This window comes from Nicotiana sylvestris, chromosome 8 (assembly GCF_000393655.2).
Source record: "Nicotiana sylvestris chromosome 8, ASM39365v2, whole genome shotgun sequence".
Lineage (NCBI taxonomy): Eukaryota > Viridiplantae > Streptophyta > Magnoliopsida > Solanales > Solanaceae > Nicotiana > Nicotiana sylvestris.
The window spans coordinates 159,490,297-159,508,277 of record NC_091064.1 but is presented as its reverse complement, the minus strand read 5'-3'; positions in this window follow the sequence as shown (position 1 = coordinate 159,508,277).

Below are 17,981 nucleotides of genomic sequence, written 5' to 3'. Positions count from 1 at the left end.
GAATTCTTCTGAGATCCTCGAAGGTCCACGCGCTACGAAGCTTTTAGTGCTATCAGAGTTTGATCCTAAGAATGAGCAGGCATAGGGAGCCCAAAAGAAATTTGTTAAGAACAATGTGATGGAGACTTGTGAAGGTCCTAGTATTGTTGATGCAGAAGTCAGTGGCTAAGATGTTGAGTTTGGTGATTGGAAAGACGCTCTTTTCTTGATTAGCTAGAGAGGAGTTTTGGTGGTTTATTTTGATGTCATTTCTATTGTCCGGGTTATTTCCAGGGTTGTAATCCGGATATTGTCTTGTGACTCAAACCCTTCTATCCTTTTATCTTGCCTAGTTGTTTAGTTGTAGCAGCTCGTTTAGTGTTGTCTAGGTTTGTAACCCCAGTTTAGTTTACTTGTTTTGTTGTTCAAATCCTTTCACCAGCTGTCTAATGCAATTTTCTGTTTTCTGTAACTGCTAGTCATTTTTGTTTAGTTCTCTTTTCTTTTATAGTTCTTTTCCTATTGACTCTAGTGACATGACATGCACGCATAATTCTTAGCCTGGTTTTAAAAGTCAATTTAGTCATGAAGCAATGAAGCAATTTTGAAGATGTAGGGACATGCGAGGGGAAATAAGGAATGGCATTTTGAGATCACTTCAAGCATGAATTGTGTGAAACTGGGATAGATAGAACATAAAGAAACCCTATTGAAATGCATCCTGCCGCATCGGGTCGAAGCTAAAGGCAAGTTCGCCCCAAATTTGCAGGGGACCGTTCATGGTAATGAGAGTAAAAGTGTTGTCCAATGGTGCTTTGTATGTAACAGATGTAGAAGGCAAATGTGTAGAAATGGCTATCAATTCTTATGCGGTCAAAGGATAGTATGTATGATTTCTTTGGTTAAGTTGTGTTTCTTTGTACTTGGCATATTTTGAAGATTGGAATGACGAAGGATTTTGTTCTGCTATCTAAACACTTTATCCTTTGTTACCCTTTTTAGCCTTATTTATTTCTTTTTCATACCCCTCTTTTGGAATCAGTAGTAAAGTTCTGAAACGCAAGTGCAAAATGTAAGTAAAGGACAAAGAGAAAAGGAGAAAAAGACAAAGAAAAGAATGAAGAGTGAAAGAAAAGAATGAAAAGAAAAAGAAAAAAAAGAAAAAGAGAGGAAAAAACAACAAAAAGAAAAAGAAAAAGAAGAAAAGAAGAGAAAGAAAAAGAAAAGAAAAATCCCAACAAATTAAGTAATTCCTATGACATGAACTATGTTCGACCTGATTCCTTTTAAGGATACGTAGGCAGCCTCACGGTTGGGTCCCATCAAAATAAAAATCCAAAAGTCCCCAAGCAAAGAAACTGGGGCAGAAGTTGCGGTTGTTGTGAGAAAATCTAGTTCCAAAAGTTGTAATTTGGAACCTAGTTAAGTTTGTTTTGAGCCTTTTGATACCCTTTGTTTCTAAACCCATCCAAAAGCCCACATTACGGTCCAGAGAAAGACCTTCCGATCAGTCTTCGAGAGATGCCTAGGCGAGCAAGTAGAGGTGAATCATATCAGGGGCAACATTCCGGTCCAAACAAGAAAAATAAAAAATGAGAGAGTCTTATTGGTGAAAACCCTCACGGGCACCGTAAGGAGATGAAAACTGAGAGAAATAAAAAATGAGAGAATCTTATTGGTGAGAATCTTCATGAGCACCTTGAGGCGACTGTAAGTTGAGAAAAAGAACAAAATGAGAGAGGCTTGATGGTGAAAACCCTTCGGGCACTACAAGTTGAAAAGGTATTGTGAATCAAATTGGATAATCGGAGCATTGAAGCCTAGTTTCACGGTTTGGGGGTATAACAGGAGTTGAACATCAGAATATCCATAGGTGCATGTCATGGTTATTAGAGTTGGTATCCACATCTGATAGGTTTCTACTTTGTAGTTTTCTTGTTAGGAATCATCTCTTTCCATTGTCCTCTTCTTCAAGACCCTCCTGAATAATGTGACCTAGCTTTAAGATTTCCATTAGATAAAAAGATGTAGCGGAAGTAATACCTTTAGTAGATATAATTTAGATTTAAATCTGTCACTTAACTAGGAGTTGTCAGGACCTTCCTGGATAATGGGATCTAACTTTCAATTTCTTTGAATATTTGGTAACATTATTTAATTTAACCCTCACAGATGTGCCCAGCTACCAAACTGGGACAGAAAAGTTTCTTTGTTTTGTCTATTTGTTGTAATTAGGCGCCCACCTGGAGAAAACGGGAATACAATTCAAGTTCAGCAGTCAGACGCCCACCTGGAGGGCACGGGAATACAGTTCAAGTTCAGCAATCAGGCGCCCACCTGGAAAGCACGAGAATACAGTTCAAGTTCAGCAATCAGGTGCCCACCTGGAGAGCACGAGAATATAGTTAAAGTTCAGAAATCAGGCGCCCACCTGGAGAGCACGAGAATACAGTTCAAGTTCAGCAATCAGGCGCCCACCTGCAGAGCACAGGAATACAGTTCAAGTTCAGCAATCAGGCGCCCACCTAGACAGCACGGGAATACAATTCAAGTTCAGCAATCACGCACCCACCTGGAGAGCACGGGAATACAGTTCAAGTTCAACAATCAGGTGCCCACCTAGAGAGCACGGGAATACAGTTCATGTTTTGGCAATCAGGCGCCCACCTGGAGAGCACGGGAATACAGTTCAAGTTCAGGAATCAGGCGCCCACCTGGAGAGCACGGGAATACAGTTCAAGTTCAGCAATCAGGCGCCCACCTGGAGAGCACGAGAATACAGTTCAAGTTTTGACAATCAGGCGCCCACCTGGAGAGCACGAGAATACAGTTCAAGTTCAGCAATCAGGCACCCACCTGGAGAGCACGGGAATACAGTTCAAGTTCAGCAATCAAGCGCCCACCTAGAGAGCACGGGAATACAGTTCAAGTTCAGCAATCAGGCGCCCACCTAGAGAGCACGGGAATACAGTTCAAGTTTTGGCAATCAGGCGCCCACCTAGAGAGAACGGGAATACAGTTCAAGTTTTGGCAATCAGGCGCCCACCTGGAGAGCACGGGAATATAGTTCAAGTTCAGCAATCAGGCACCCACCTGGAGAGCACGAGAATACAGTTCAAGTTCAGCAATCAGGCGCCCACCTATAGAGCATGAGAATACAGTTCAAGTTCAGCAATCAAGCGCCCACCTGGAGAGCTCGGGAATACAGTCAAGGTCTTGGCAATTAGGCTCCCACTTGGAAATCAGGGGAATACAAATAAAATTTTGGCAATCAGGAAATCACCCGGAGAGCAAGGGAGAACAACACCAGTTTTAGGGAAGGGAAACAATTTAAGTGTCGGTAATAAGGCGTCCACCTAGAGAAAAGGAAAGCATTTCAGATTATAATTCGAGTTCAGTAATCAGGCGTCCACCTGAAGAAACAGGAAAGCATCTCAGATTACAATTCATGTCAGCAACCAAAGAAGCTCGCGGCAAGAATGCGAGTCAACAGTCCGAGCTGATTAACAGAAGTTAGTCACAATAAAGAAAAAAAAAAGAGAAAGGCAAGAAGTTAATCTAAACGCAAAAGTTGATAAAAGATATGAGCTTATCAAGACATGGTTGAGGTCACAAGCACTACATGTCCGGTCTTGATCCGAAAATCTGAAGAAGAACGAGCTAGCACCTGCAACTGGAAAGCGTCATGGTTCAAATCCAAAGTCTGCATGAAGAACCATTCAAGGCTCAAGATCAAGCTTCAGAAGACTTATAGAAAGGAATTTTGTAACTCATAGTTGACAGGCTTAGCTAGTCTCTCTTATTTTTAATTTTTGATATAATAACAAGACCGCGGACCGGAACCTCGACGGCACCTCAATCGGATCTCTACCACGATATACTCCATCATCGCACTCACTTGTGAACTACATGTGGCCTGATTCCTTTATAGCCAAGGATATGTAGGCAGCTCAGATACCAGGGCTCGATCACATTCCCCTTTTCTCTTAGTTTTGGTCTCTTTAAATAAAGGTCGAGTCAAAAAACATGTCTAGTCGTTCTTTGTCTGAAAACTCTTTGCATTTCTAATCAAAGATGGGCAGCTGTAGACATGTGATTTTTGACCCTCCCCAAAATTTTTATATTTTAGCATGTAAATATTTAATTTAGGCATAATATAGCTATTTCAACTAATTCTTAATCTTTTACTTTATTTTATTACAAGAAAAATGAAAATTACAAAAAATATTTTAGTTTATGTATTTTTCATAAATTTAAAAAAATAATACAAAAATAGTACCTTATTTTTATCTTTATATAATTTCGAAAATACTAAAATAGTTTCATGTTTAGTTTAATTAATTAGGATTAGCTTTGGCATTGTGTAGTATTTCTATCTTATTTTAAAAGGAGTCAATTAAGGTGTTAGACCACAATTTTAAGAGTTTTAGAGCCCAATTCTTGGCCCAATACCCAATACTCATTAAGCCAACCCTAGGGACCCTTCTAAACTCTTCTTTGGAACATAAAATAAATAAAAAGATATTAAGGACTTAACACAAAAAGACATAGGGACTAATTGGCAAAATACACAAAATGTAAACCTAGACTCTAGACCTGTAAGACCCTAAGGAGCTGCAATACACAGGGGGATACCAAAAAAAGCTGCGGCTGAAAAATAGACCCACCCCCTTGACATCGTCTTCAATACCACCCAAAAACGACCCCTTCATTGGAGCTCCTTCTTCATTCCAATAACAACAGACCAGAGCTCAAACCTTCAGGACCCCTCTCTTCAGCTAGACACAGCGACTTCCCTACCATAAATCGCAGTTCTATCTTCTTCTACACCCACCAGGCAAACCAGATCCCTGAACTACCTCCTGAATCAAATGACCTCGTCACTAGCTCCCTGCCGCTAGGGTGACCCCTGTGTGTCTTTTCACACCTCTTTACTACTCAGAAACGCACACACATACATGGGAGAAGATCTGGTAAAAACAAAGAGAGCGTAGAAAATCGTGAAAGCAAACACAAAGAATCATCTTCATCTAATGTTTCGAATTTTCAAACATAGAGTTCGATCGAGTTCAAGGTATCGTCTGCAGTGCTGTTCGTGATCCCGTTTGAGTTTGATTGTTGTTTCGAGTTTTGGTTGTAGCGTTTGCTCGATTCCTGTTCGTGTACTACTGGAAATTTCATCAAATGAAAGGTTAGATTTTTAGTTTGTCATAGTTGTTGAAGTTCTATTAATTGGAAAATAATTTTAGTTCTTATGCCTCATTTTTGCTTCTGGAGTTTCGTTAATTTGAGTCCATTTTGGAGCTCGTGTGCAAGATTCGTTTGGAGCTGACACGCACGAGATGCCGGTCGAGTTTTAAGTTTGTGATTTATGTCCGGATTTGCTGTTGTTTCTCGGACAGATTTTGCGGATTGGAAATTCTGCAGTTGGACATCTTGCCACTGATTGTAGAGCAGTTGACGAGCTAAATTATATCGCAATGAATTCAACAACGAAGCTGTTGCTGCTTAGTTGTAATCAATAGGGAGTCTTTGAAGGAATTGCCCTTCAATCTTGCCATTAAGCTTATCTGGAGAGCATCCACTTGTTTTGTCGAAATTTTGGATCACTTCTTCAGCAACGTCTGTGAACTGGATTTGGTTTTTAACTTCCACAAGGTTAGGTATTTCTTATCACGCATTTGTCGCTACTTAGAGAAGTACTGATTCTTTTATTGTCTTTATTTTGCATTATCCCTTATGCCATAATGGTAGTTTTCCAACAATCTCCTTGTTAAGTGCTACTGAACTTTTGTTATCATGTTGGTTCTCCTATTGAATTGCAAATTTGTTGGTCAATTGCTAGTTGGGTCGTGGGAATCGGGTTTATTTAATAAAGTATGTAATATTGAAAATGGCTAATGGAGCGTGAAATCATCGTGTTATGGGTAGGGTTCCCGTAGCATAGTTGTGATACCTAATTAGTTTTAAATATGAATATCTGTAGTTCTTTTAATTGAATGCATTTTCTTTGAAATAAATTGAGGTGTGCCATTTAGTTGAATTTCCATGGCCCTCGCAAAGTTGAAAGTGCGTAATTGCTTTAGGCGTGCTATTCTAGAAACTACTTTCCTAAACTCGGGTGCACATTTATGTTACCCAAATCCAAATCTCAACAACGTTAGATAAAATGTGTTGCGGACTGCGGGTGCATTTATGTAACGTAGTTCAAGACGCATTTTGCGTGACATTGAAATCTTCCTAAAAAATATAATTAAATAAAAGCGGTGATAAAGTTAAAATTGTACCATATGCTAAAACATGTATTAGAATCAGATAATTAAGCCAATTATAAAAGTTGAGCAACCTTGCTAGAACCACGGAATCCGGGAATGCCTAACACCTTCTCCCGGGTTAACAGAATTCCTTACTCGTATTTCTGTGTTCGCAGACTGTACGACAGAGTCAATCTTTCCTCGATTCGGGATTTTAAGCCGGTGATTTGGGACACCATAAATTATCCCAAGTGGCGACTCTGATTTTAATATAAATAATCCTGTTTCGATTGTCACTTAAATTGGATAAAAAACTCCCTTATACTCCTTGTAGTGTAGGAAAAAGGAGGTGTGACACTAAGTCTTGGCGAAACCTGACAGACGAATGCATCAAAGTGGATCACATTGGTCTCTACTATCCCCATGTTTCGTAGAACCTCATGACAGTTTTCTATGTAATCTTGGGGATCCTCCGAAGATGCACCACCATAAGTAGTAGTGAATATCTTGGTGAACCTGTCCAACCTCCACAAAGCATCGACATACACAGTTTCCCCATCACTAGCCTGAGCTACTATGCCCGGCTGAACTGCTCCAACTGGCTAAGCTATTGGAGTCTGAAACTGGTGAGCTATCTTTTCCGGAGTGCGGGTAGCAGAAGTCTGTGCTCCTCCCCTAGCCTGAGGACGGCTGGTGCTACAGGAAGTAAGCCTGCTTGAGTGACACTCTCCATATGGCCCACTAGACTGACCAGAGCTTCTTGGAGTACTGGGGTAGCAATGAACCCCTCTGGAACCTGAGTTGGGCCAACCAGAACTGTTTGGGTTGGAACCTCATCATCAAACTCTACCTGAGGCTCCGCCGCTGGTGCTGCTGCTCTGGGCTGAGCTCTTCCCCTACCTCAGCCTCTAGCACGGCCTCAGCCTCATCCTCTACCCCTCGTGGAAGCTGCTGCTAGGGGCTCGGGATGCTGATTGGTGGATGAAAAAGCACATGTTCTCGCCATCTGCAAAGGAACAGAGTAGAAGTTCAATTAGTATTGAGAAACCAAATCGCACGACAGAGAAGAATAGAAATGAAACTGTTCCTAACTCTTTAGCCTCTGGGGATAAGCACACACGTCTCCGTACTGATCCTTCATACCCAACCTAGATTGTCTATGAATTGTGAGACCTAAGCAACCTAGTGCTCTAATACCAACTTGTCACGACCCGGATTTCCCACCCTCGGGAGTCGTGATGGCGCCTACTAGTGAAAGCTAGGCAAGCCACAATTGCAACTAATTTACCCTTTTCTTTTTAATTACTTAATGATTTCAAGTTAACATATAATAAACAATAGAAATAATAAAGCGAAAGAATGAAATTTAACGATTAAGCTAATACCATTACGAATTCATAAACATAAACCACCCAGAACTGGTGGTCACAATCTCACGGACTATACAAGATTACAACAAGTAGGGTCTGAACAAATTAAATACATGTCTGTCTCTGGAATAGTAAAGAACATAAAGAAACTAGATAGGAGGGGACGACAAGGCCTTCGGATATCTGCAGGACTACCTCGGGTCTCCTGATGGACTGAAGGCAGCAACCCCTAGCTAAGGTCCGTAAGCTCCAGTACCGGGATGTGCACAAAAGAGTGCAGAGTGTAGCATCAGTACAACTGACCCCATGTACTGAGTAAGTGTCAAGCCTAACCACGACGAAGTAGTGACGAGGCTAGGACACAACAAACAAATGACCTGCAATTAAACAGTATCTAGCAGAATAACAGACAAGTAATTCAACAGTAACGGGGGAGGGGTAACATGTTGTGGGGAAAGTACCAATATAAAGGATCACTGTAACAAAGAAATAAGGCAATTAAGGTATTGGAAACGTAAACAGAAATAAATCATATCAAACAGGCAAAAAGTGCACGGCATCACCCTTCGTACTTTAACTCTGAAGCCTCATCAATGCAATCAAGTAATGAAAATGTACACGACATCACACTTCGTGCTTTTACTCTATCCTCACCATATAAATTAAAGAAATAGCATGACATCACCCTTCGTTCTTTTAGTCTCAATAATATGGCATGACATCACCCTTCATGCATTAATACTCACAATATCGGCACGGCATCACCCTTCATGCATTAACACTCTCTCACAATATCATGCACGACTTCACCCTTCGTGTTTTACACTCTTTCCTCACCATATGCATAAGTGTGAATGTGCACGACATCAACCTTCGTGCTTTATCTCTCTTTCCTCACCCAAAAAATAGCAACAACAACATCCCGGCAAGGGAATCAACAATAAGAATGAATACGTCCCGACAAGGGAATCAACAATAATAATGAATACGTCCCGACAAGGGAATCAACAATAAGAACGAATACGTCCTGGCAAGAGAATGAGCTATAACCAAACTTTTACTAACAATTAACTTCACAATTGAACCTCAACTGGAGCTAATGCTCAATAATAAACAAATACCAAGAAGATAATCATAAGTCTTGCTCAACGTGGAAAATCAACAATTTAGGTATTTGTAGTACTTATTAAGAAACACAATGATCACAATTTAAGACTCACAGGTATGGTTGGCACCAACGTATAGATACTCGTCACTACACCTATATGCCGTAGACTACACTATCACATAGCAAATAAGGCACAATACCTATTACCTCAACCTAAGGTTAGACCAAACACTTACCTCAATGTCACGAACATAATCAAGCCTCAACTACCGCTTTACCTCTCGATTCCACTTCTAATTCGCTTGTATCTAGCCACAATTTACTTAATAACATTAATAAATGCTAAAGAAACCAATTCTAATGCATGAAAATAGGTTTTCTAGTGTTTTCTACAAAAAGTCAAAAATTTACCCCGAGCCCGCTTGGTCCAAACCCAAAATTCGGACTAAAACCCGATTATCCATTCACCCCCGCGCCCGGATATACAATTGATTTTGGAATCCGACCTCAATTTGAGGTCTAAATTCCCAAATTTTGGTATTCCTGGGTTCTATCCTAAATTCCCAATTCCACCATGAAAATTGTAGATTCTAGGATGAAATCTTGTAAATAGAAGTTAAGGAGTGAAAGAAATGAGTTAAAACTCACTTGTGTTTTGGGGAAGAAAGTGTGTCTTGAAAAATTACCTCTTATGTTTTAGGGTTTTGAAAAATGAAAAATGGCTGAAAAGTCTCGTTTATATATACCCCTCTCATACCCTCACCGTTGACCGCATAAAAAGGACCGTGGATACGGAGTCAACCACGGACCACAAAATATCGGGCGCGACTACGAAGACATGGCCTTGCCCACTGCTGACTGCAAAAACCCCACCGCGGTCGCGAGAAACCACCGCGGACCTCTAAGCCTGGTTCAGAGACCAGCAACTTCTCTGAACCTGCAATAGTTGTTTTCTAAGTCTAACTTCACTCTGTGGCCTATCCAAAACTCACCCGAGCCCTCGGGGCTCCAAACTAATCATGCACGCAAGTCTAAAAATATCATACAGACTAGCTCGTGCAATCAAATCATAAAAATAACATCAACAACTACAGATTCAACCTTAAATTCATGAAATTACTCAAGAACATTGAAAATTTCCATTTTCTCAAATATAGGTCCGTTTCATAATAACCCACTTCCGATTCTTCCAAATTGCATAGATTCAGCTTAATTATTTTTTTTTAAAATATGTACCAGGATCCGAAACCAAGATACGGGCCCGATACCATTAATAACACACATCATTTCATTTCCAAAAGCCTTTATATTTTCCAGCAATAATTTTATTTAAAATTTCTTTTTTCTCTCTTACTTGGGACCTCAAAATTCGATTCCGGGCATATGCCCAAGTCCTATATTTTACTACGGACCCTACGGGACCATTGGATCACGGGTCTGGGGCCATTTAATAAGAATGTTGACCAAAGTCAACTTTAACCAAATTTTAAAGGCGAAATTCATAATTTTTCTTATTTTTCACATAAACACTTTTTGGAAACATGCCCGGACTGCGCTCGCAATACGAGGTGAGACAAAAAGAGGTTTTCAAGGCCTTGGAACGCAAAATTTACTTTTAAAACAAATGATGACCTTTTGGGTCATCACACTACTTGTATGTTATTCATGTTGATATATATACGGATCAGAAGAGCCTCCAGTATATGTTTAGGCAAAAAGAATTGAATTTACATCAAAGAAGATGGTTGGAGTTACTTAAAGGTTATGATGTTGATATTTTATACCATCCGGGGAAAGCGAACATGGTAGCCGATGCCCTCAGCCGTAGATCGATGGGTAGCCTGTCATGTTTAGAGCTAGAAAAGAGGGGAATATCCCATGAGATTCATCATCTAGCTAGTCTTGGAGTTCAGTTACTGAACTCAGGTGATATTGGAATTACTATTCATGATAGAGCAACATCCTCTTTAGTAACCGAAGTGAAGGAACACCAGTACGTAGATCTTGTGTTAGTTCATTATAGGGATACCACCCCTCGGAAGGAGAAAACACCATTTGAGATTACAGAAGATGGTGTCCTTAGATATCGAGGATGATTATGTGTCCCTAATATTGCAGGACTGCATCAGCGGGCTATGGGAGAAACTCACTATTCTCGTTATTCTATCCATCCAGGAGCGACAAAGATGTATCATGATATCAGGGAAGTATATTGGTGGGACGGAATGAAAAAGGATATAGCAGAGTTTGTTGCTCAGTGTCCTAACTGTTAGCAGGTTAAGATTGAGCATCAAAAATCCGGTGGATTATTGCAGGCTATGGAGATTCCAACTTGGAAATGGGAAGTAATCAATATGGATTTCATCACAGGCTTACCTTGTACCCAACGTAAGTTCGATTTAATATGGGTGATTGTTGATAGGCTTAAAAATTCAGCCCATTTTCTACCCATTAGGACTACATATTCCGTAGAGGATTATGCAAGGCTTTATATTAAGGAGATAGTACGACTGCATGGTGTCCTTATATCTATTATCTCCGATAGAGGAGCTCAATTTATAACTAACTTCTGGAGATCCTTCAAAAAGGATTGAGGACTCAGGTAAGTCTTAGTACATCATTTCATCCCCAGACACACGGATAGGCCGAGCGTACTATTCAGACACTTGAAGATATATTAATGGCTTGTGTGATAGACTTCTAAGGTAGCTGGGATGATCATAAACCGCTTATTGAATATGCATATAATAATAGCTACCATTCTAGTATTCAGATGGCTCTATACGAAGCTCTTTACGAACGGAAGTGTAGGTCGCCTATAGGGTAGTTCGATGCTGGGGAAGCTACGTTAGTAGGACCAGAATTGGTACAACATGCAATCGAGAAAATTAAGCTTATACAGAAAAGACTATTAGCAACTTAAAGCCGTCAGAAGTCTTATGTGGATAATCGACGGTGAGACTTGGAATTTTAGGATCGGAAGAAAGGAAAAACTTATCCCTCGGTATATTGCACCATATAGGATCATGCGCAAAGTAGACCAGGTAGCATACGAGTTGGATTTGCCTTTGGACTTGGAGTCTGTACAACCAGTCTTTCATGTGGCTATGCTCCGTAAATGTATCAGAAATCCTTCTAGAATTATGTCAGTTGACGACGTTAAGGTCACAGAGCAGCTATCATACGAAGAAACTCCCATTGCTATACTAGACAGACAAGTTCAGAGATTGAGAACTAAAGACGTAGCTTAGGTGAAAGTATTTTGGAAAAACAACAATGTGGAAGAAATGACTTGGGCGGCCGAGGAAGACATGAAGTTTAGATATCCTTACTTATTTCCGCCTCCAAAGAACGGTCCAACTGGGACATCACAACCATAAGGTTCGTGTATTAATTCTTGTGTTCGTTATTGTCATTGGTCGTATGAGGCCATTGTCGTTATTGATGATTGTTGTCCTATATGGCATTGAATTATTGAGTTTCCACAAGAAGAGTTGGTAGTAGTATTGTTACAAAGGTGACTCTTCCAAAGTTATGTAGATCCTGGAGAGTTGAACATTCGAGGACGAATGTTTCTAAAGGGGAAAGGATGTTACATCTCGTGTTTCGTACGTTAAAGTTTCATTTTCAGTTAATCGACGTAGACTCGGGGATGAGATTATCTTAAGGTTAACGTATTTATGCTATTTATAACAAGCGATAAGTACGTGCCGTGAAGGATAAATGGTAAATGAATCAAAGAAAATGAGTTTCGTTGAAGGTTGTTAATTTGGGATAAAATATGGTCCGAGTTATAATACACGATATTTATGGACTAGTACCATACAAGGTACTATATGACCACGATAGTAGGATGTATAAAGTATATTAAAAATGAATAGCATCTTAAGTAGTTTGAGATAATTCTAATTATGTGGGTAATTGGTTAATTACCGGGTAACTGGACATTACCTATTTACCTAATAAGTGGATAAAGATTAAAAAGAAAAAACCCACCCCACCCCCACCCCACGTGGCAACAACCCCCTTACAAAAAAAATGACTCATGGCCACATTAGATTAGGTGGCAACATAGGATAATGATATCAAGATTCATCTACGCTTTCTTTCTACATCAAAAGAGTTAAATATTTCTTACTTTTGTGGACTCCTCTTGCCTCATCACCCAAGTTCCAATCTTTCAAGACATGTAGTCTTCTTTTTCTTGAATTCCATTGTAAATACAATATTAACTGGATAATGCCTTTTCCCCTGGAAATATAAGATAACAATTCTTTAGAAACCCGAACACTAGTTTTGCATAGTTTATGAATCGCCAATGCAAAAAATTTATAACTGCATAGTTTAGCAAAATCAAAATTGAATTTGCGATTCTAAGGGAGTACGATGCTATCTTTTCCTAGAATATCATACGGATTTTTTCCTACTTCAAGTATGTTAAGGCTATTCTATCTTTCTTTTTGGCATGATCCAAATAATACAAATGAAACGAGCATGATACACAACTTTCATAAATGACTCTATTTATTGAAATACTAGGGGTGTCTATATTCTTGATTCCGCATGTGAATTATTATATCTTCTGTTCATGGGTCTCAGAAAAATACGTATTTGATAATGTTTATCTGAAATGTATATTGATTTTTATGGTATTCTAAGAAAATCTTATTAACATATTTCTCATTCATTTTATGTATCTATACATATACATTGATCCATGACTATATGGCATTATATATGCGTATATATATATATATATATATATATATATATATATATATATATATATATATATATGTATGTATATGGGATATGGGAAAAAGATTACGGCGTTATATACACACCACCACCTGATCAGTTAGTATATGTTGTTGATGTTGCCCACAGTGGCCGAGACGATATGATGGGATGCCCTCAGAGGCTTGATGATATTATGTACACCTACACCTAGGCATGACACGATATTTATATGCACGTGCATGACATTATAAAGTTTCGGGATTTATAAAGTTATTCAGATTTACAGATGAATTTCTTTATCCCATGTTTCATCTATGTCTCTTATGTAATGATTTTTATACCTTACATACTCAGTACATTATTCGTACTGACGCCCTATTTCCCGGGGCCTGCATTTCATGCCCGCAGGTGCAGGTAGGCACCTCTTCTTAGGATCCTTGATCAGCGAGAGTTGGCATGCTCCACTTGATTTGGAGCTGCTTTTGATTTTGGTATGATATGCTTGTATATACATATACGGGTATGACATGGCTCAGTCCCGTCTTTGTAAAGTTGTATTTCTATTAGAGGTTTGTAGATAGTTATGTACAGTTGGATAGTATGTGGCATTGTTGGCTTTCAGTTTTGGGTATATAGTTGTTTATCGCGGCCTTGTCAGCTCGCCTACTATAATCCGCACGTATATGTATATATGTCTTTTGGACAGGTTTTCCTCACGCATGTTACCCTCGTAATTCAGCAGATGTTATTCATGTTTATATCTTAGTTGCATGCTTAAGGGTGTTCGACAGGTAGGAGTCGGACACTCGTCGTGGCCCATCGGTTTGGGTCGTGACATGAGCCCACGCCTCGGAACCTAACAAAACTTACAAAATCCGACAAACCATTTAATTACGACTGCAACCATACTAGTTTCACTCAATTCTGACTCCAAATCGATGTTCGAAACTCAAAAATTCATATTATGAAACTTTAGGCCAAACCCCCCAATTTCCTCTTTAAAATTCATCAACCAAAAGCTAAATTCAAAGATAGATTCATGGAATATAACCAAAACCAAGTAAAGAACACTTATCCAAATTCATAGGGATGAAAATCACCTAAAAATTGTCCAATTCCAAGCTCCCCAACTCAAAATATGTTAAATGAACAATACCTTCGTTTTAACACTGTTCTGCCTCGTTTCTTATTCCAAATAATCTCGAAACTCGCTTTTGATGCCTCCAATGGATTCTTTGTGAAATCATAGTCAAGTTAGGCTCTTGAATCCCTCTATTTTACCTTATATTGAAGGAGATATGTTGGTTTCAATATTTGAAAATAGTGTATATTTGTAAATATGAAGTGAGTGGCAATTTCGTAATTAATCTAACAAATCTGGCAACTCAATTCTTAGTAAAATAACCATAAACACCTCATACGATGTCCAAATTTGACAATTCTTTTTGCTATGGCTCCGTAATTATGATATATATCTAATGCTTCAATAAAAACAGAAATTGCAGCTCATTTTCTTAATGTAGTGTCATTTATGCTTGAAGAAACAACGTCGAAACGTCAAAAAACGAGCGCAACACAACACAAACCTATCCGAAACTCACCTGAGCCCCTTGGGAACACATCCAAATATACCAATAAGTCCCATAACATAATATGAACCTACTCGAGACCTCAAAACATACATAACAACATCGAAATGACGAATCACACAATCCAAAAATCAATGAACTTGAAACTTCAAACTTCCACAATCGATGCCAAAACCCATCAAATCATGTCCGATTGACTTCAAATTTTGCACACAAGTCACATTTGACATTATGGGTCTGCTCCAATTTCTGGAATTGAAATCCAACTCCGATATCAAAAATTACACTCTCGGTCAAACTTTCCAAAAAATTCAACTTTCGCCATTTCAAGCCAAATTCAACTACAGACCTCCAAATCACAATGCGGATACGCTTCTAAATCCAAAATACCCAACAGAGCTAACAGAACTATAAAAATTCCAATCTGAGGTCAAATACTAAAAAGTCAAATTCGATCAACTCTTTCAAATTTACAACTCCCTAGTTGAGAATTATTTTTTCAAATTAGTCCCGAATAACCTGAAAAACAAAATTGATGATTTACATAAGTTAAAATATACCATACAGAGATACTCGCGACCGTGAACTACCGAGCAAAGTGTAAATGCTCAAAATGACCAGTCGGGTCGTTACATGAAGTGGACTCTTCATTTGCAGCCCAATTAAATAGGCTAGCCCAATAGATTTGGACCCTTTTATTTAACCCATATGTATTGGAATTATATACTTAATTCAATTATATTAGTGCATAATATTTATTTGGACTGAAATATATTTAATTGAAATTAAATTGTAACGACCTGGCCGGCCGTTTTGAGAATTTGAGTTCCGTTCAGTGACATAAGGTCTTGAGTAGCTTCATATTATGTGTATAGACTTACATGCGTGGTTGAGTCCAGTTACCGAATGATTCAGAGTCGAATTGTTTGAAGGATTCAAGTTTTGGAAGCTTAAGCAGTGAGAATTTGATTTGACTTTTGTGTAAACGACTCCAGAATAAGTTTTGGATGAAATCTACAGCTTCGTATGATGATTTTGGACTTAGATGTGCGTCCGGATTTGGAGGTTCGTAGGTTAAATTAAAGCATTTCGGCAAAGATTAAAAAGGTGAAGTTTGGAAGATGAAGAAGTTTGACCAATAATTGGCTTTTAGATATCAAGGTTGGAATGTGATTCTGAGAGTTGGAATAGCTAGGTTATGTCATTTGGGACTTGTTTGCCAAATTTGGCATCGTTCCGGGTTGATCTGATAATTTTCGGCATGAGTTTTAGAAATTGGAAGATTTGAAAGTTCATGAGTTCGATTCTTGGTGCGATTCGTATTTTCGGCATTGTTTGACGTGATTTGAGACCTCGAACGAGTTTGTGTATTTAGAGGGGGTCTCAAGGGCCTCGGGTGTGTTTCGAATGGGCTACGGGTCATTTTCCCCTATTTTTGAACTGCTGTTTTCTGTCATCTAGTTTCCTTAATCGCGTTCGCGTAATTTCCTTTGCATTCGTGAAGAGTAATTTTGGAGGAGGAATTCATTGTTCTTCGCGTTCGCATGGTCACGTTCGCGATCACAAAAGTCTGCTTTCTCCTTCTTCGCGTTCACATCTGTTCCCTTGCGTTTGCGTAGTAGAAATTAGGAGCTGGGGGCTGTTGGCTATTTCTTCTTCGCGTTCGTATAGTTCTTCCCACGTTCGCGTAAGTTCTGTTTCTTACCCTTCGCATTTGCATCCCTTAGATCGCGTTCACATAGGGTTATCCTGTCAGCCTACATTTTTCTTCTTCGTGAAAGCGATCCTTTTTCTGCCTTCGGGATGCTTTGACGCCTGGACAGAATATAAGATCTTCAAATCGAGGGTTAGGCCATTTTTATCATATCTTGACATGTAGAGCTCGATTTTGAGCGATTCTTTGTGGGTTTTTCAAACAAATCAATTGGGTGAGTGTTCTTCGCCTATAATTTATTATATTCCATGAATTTATCTTTATTTTTATCATTTAATTTATGTTTTGAGTTGAGGAAGATGGAGGTTTTTGAAGAAAAATTTCAAAATGAAAAATCATGATTTGATGGATGAAATGGTATCTAGATTTGATAATTTTTGTACGGTTGAACTCATATCAGAATGAGTGTTTAGATTTTGTGAAATTTGTCAGGTTCCGAGGTGCGGGCCCGGGGGTCGACTTTTGGGTCGATTTTTAGATTTTGATAAAGGTTGAGTCTTTATGATTTGAAATAGTTTCTTATGAGTTTTATTTGTGCTTTGAAGTGATTTAGTTAGATTTTTAGCCGTCCGGAGGTCATTTTACCCGAAAAGTTCATTTAGAGTATCAGTTTATCTTCTTTGAGGTAAGTATCTTGCCTAACCTTGTGGGGGATTTTCCCCTAGGATTTGAGTCTTCTATGCTAATTGTTGTCTGTGTACACGAGGTGACGAGTGCGTGCTCCGACTTATTTGTGGAAAATTGACCTTTTAGGGTTCTTAGGTCCTTATATTCACTAAGTATGAAGTTGTTCTTGATATGATTGAGTTTTCTATTTACTAGTTCACCTCTACATGCTTTAGCTGGAATTAATTGCTTTATGATTCACTCTTATTGCCTATTTGACTCTTATTTGACTTAACTTGAGATTATTGCCTCTTCTATTATCGTGCTATCTTTTCATAATTGCTTTTCTTTATTTGAAATTATTATTATCTCATCCTATATTTTTTTAGTCTTAATTGAGGTTATGATTTATCTTTCCGCTGCTTATCTTATTGAATTTGTCGTATATTCTCCATAAATTTCCCAATCTTAAGAGAAGTTTAGATATCCTATATTTTTGTTGACATGTCCTTATTTGGAACTATTTGACTCGTGTTAGCTCCCTTATTGTTGAACTGTATATTGTGCAATCGTTGTTACATATTATTTCCTCCCTTGTTGAGTTGTTCTTATTGAGCCTAG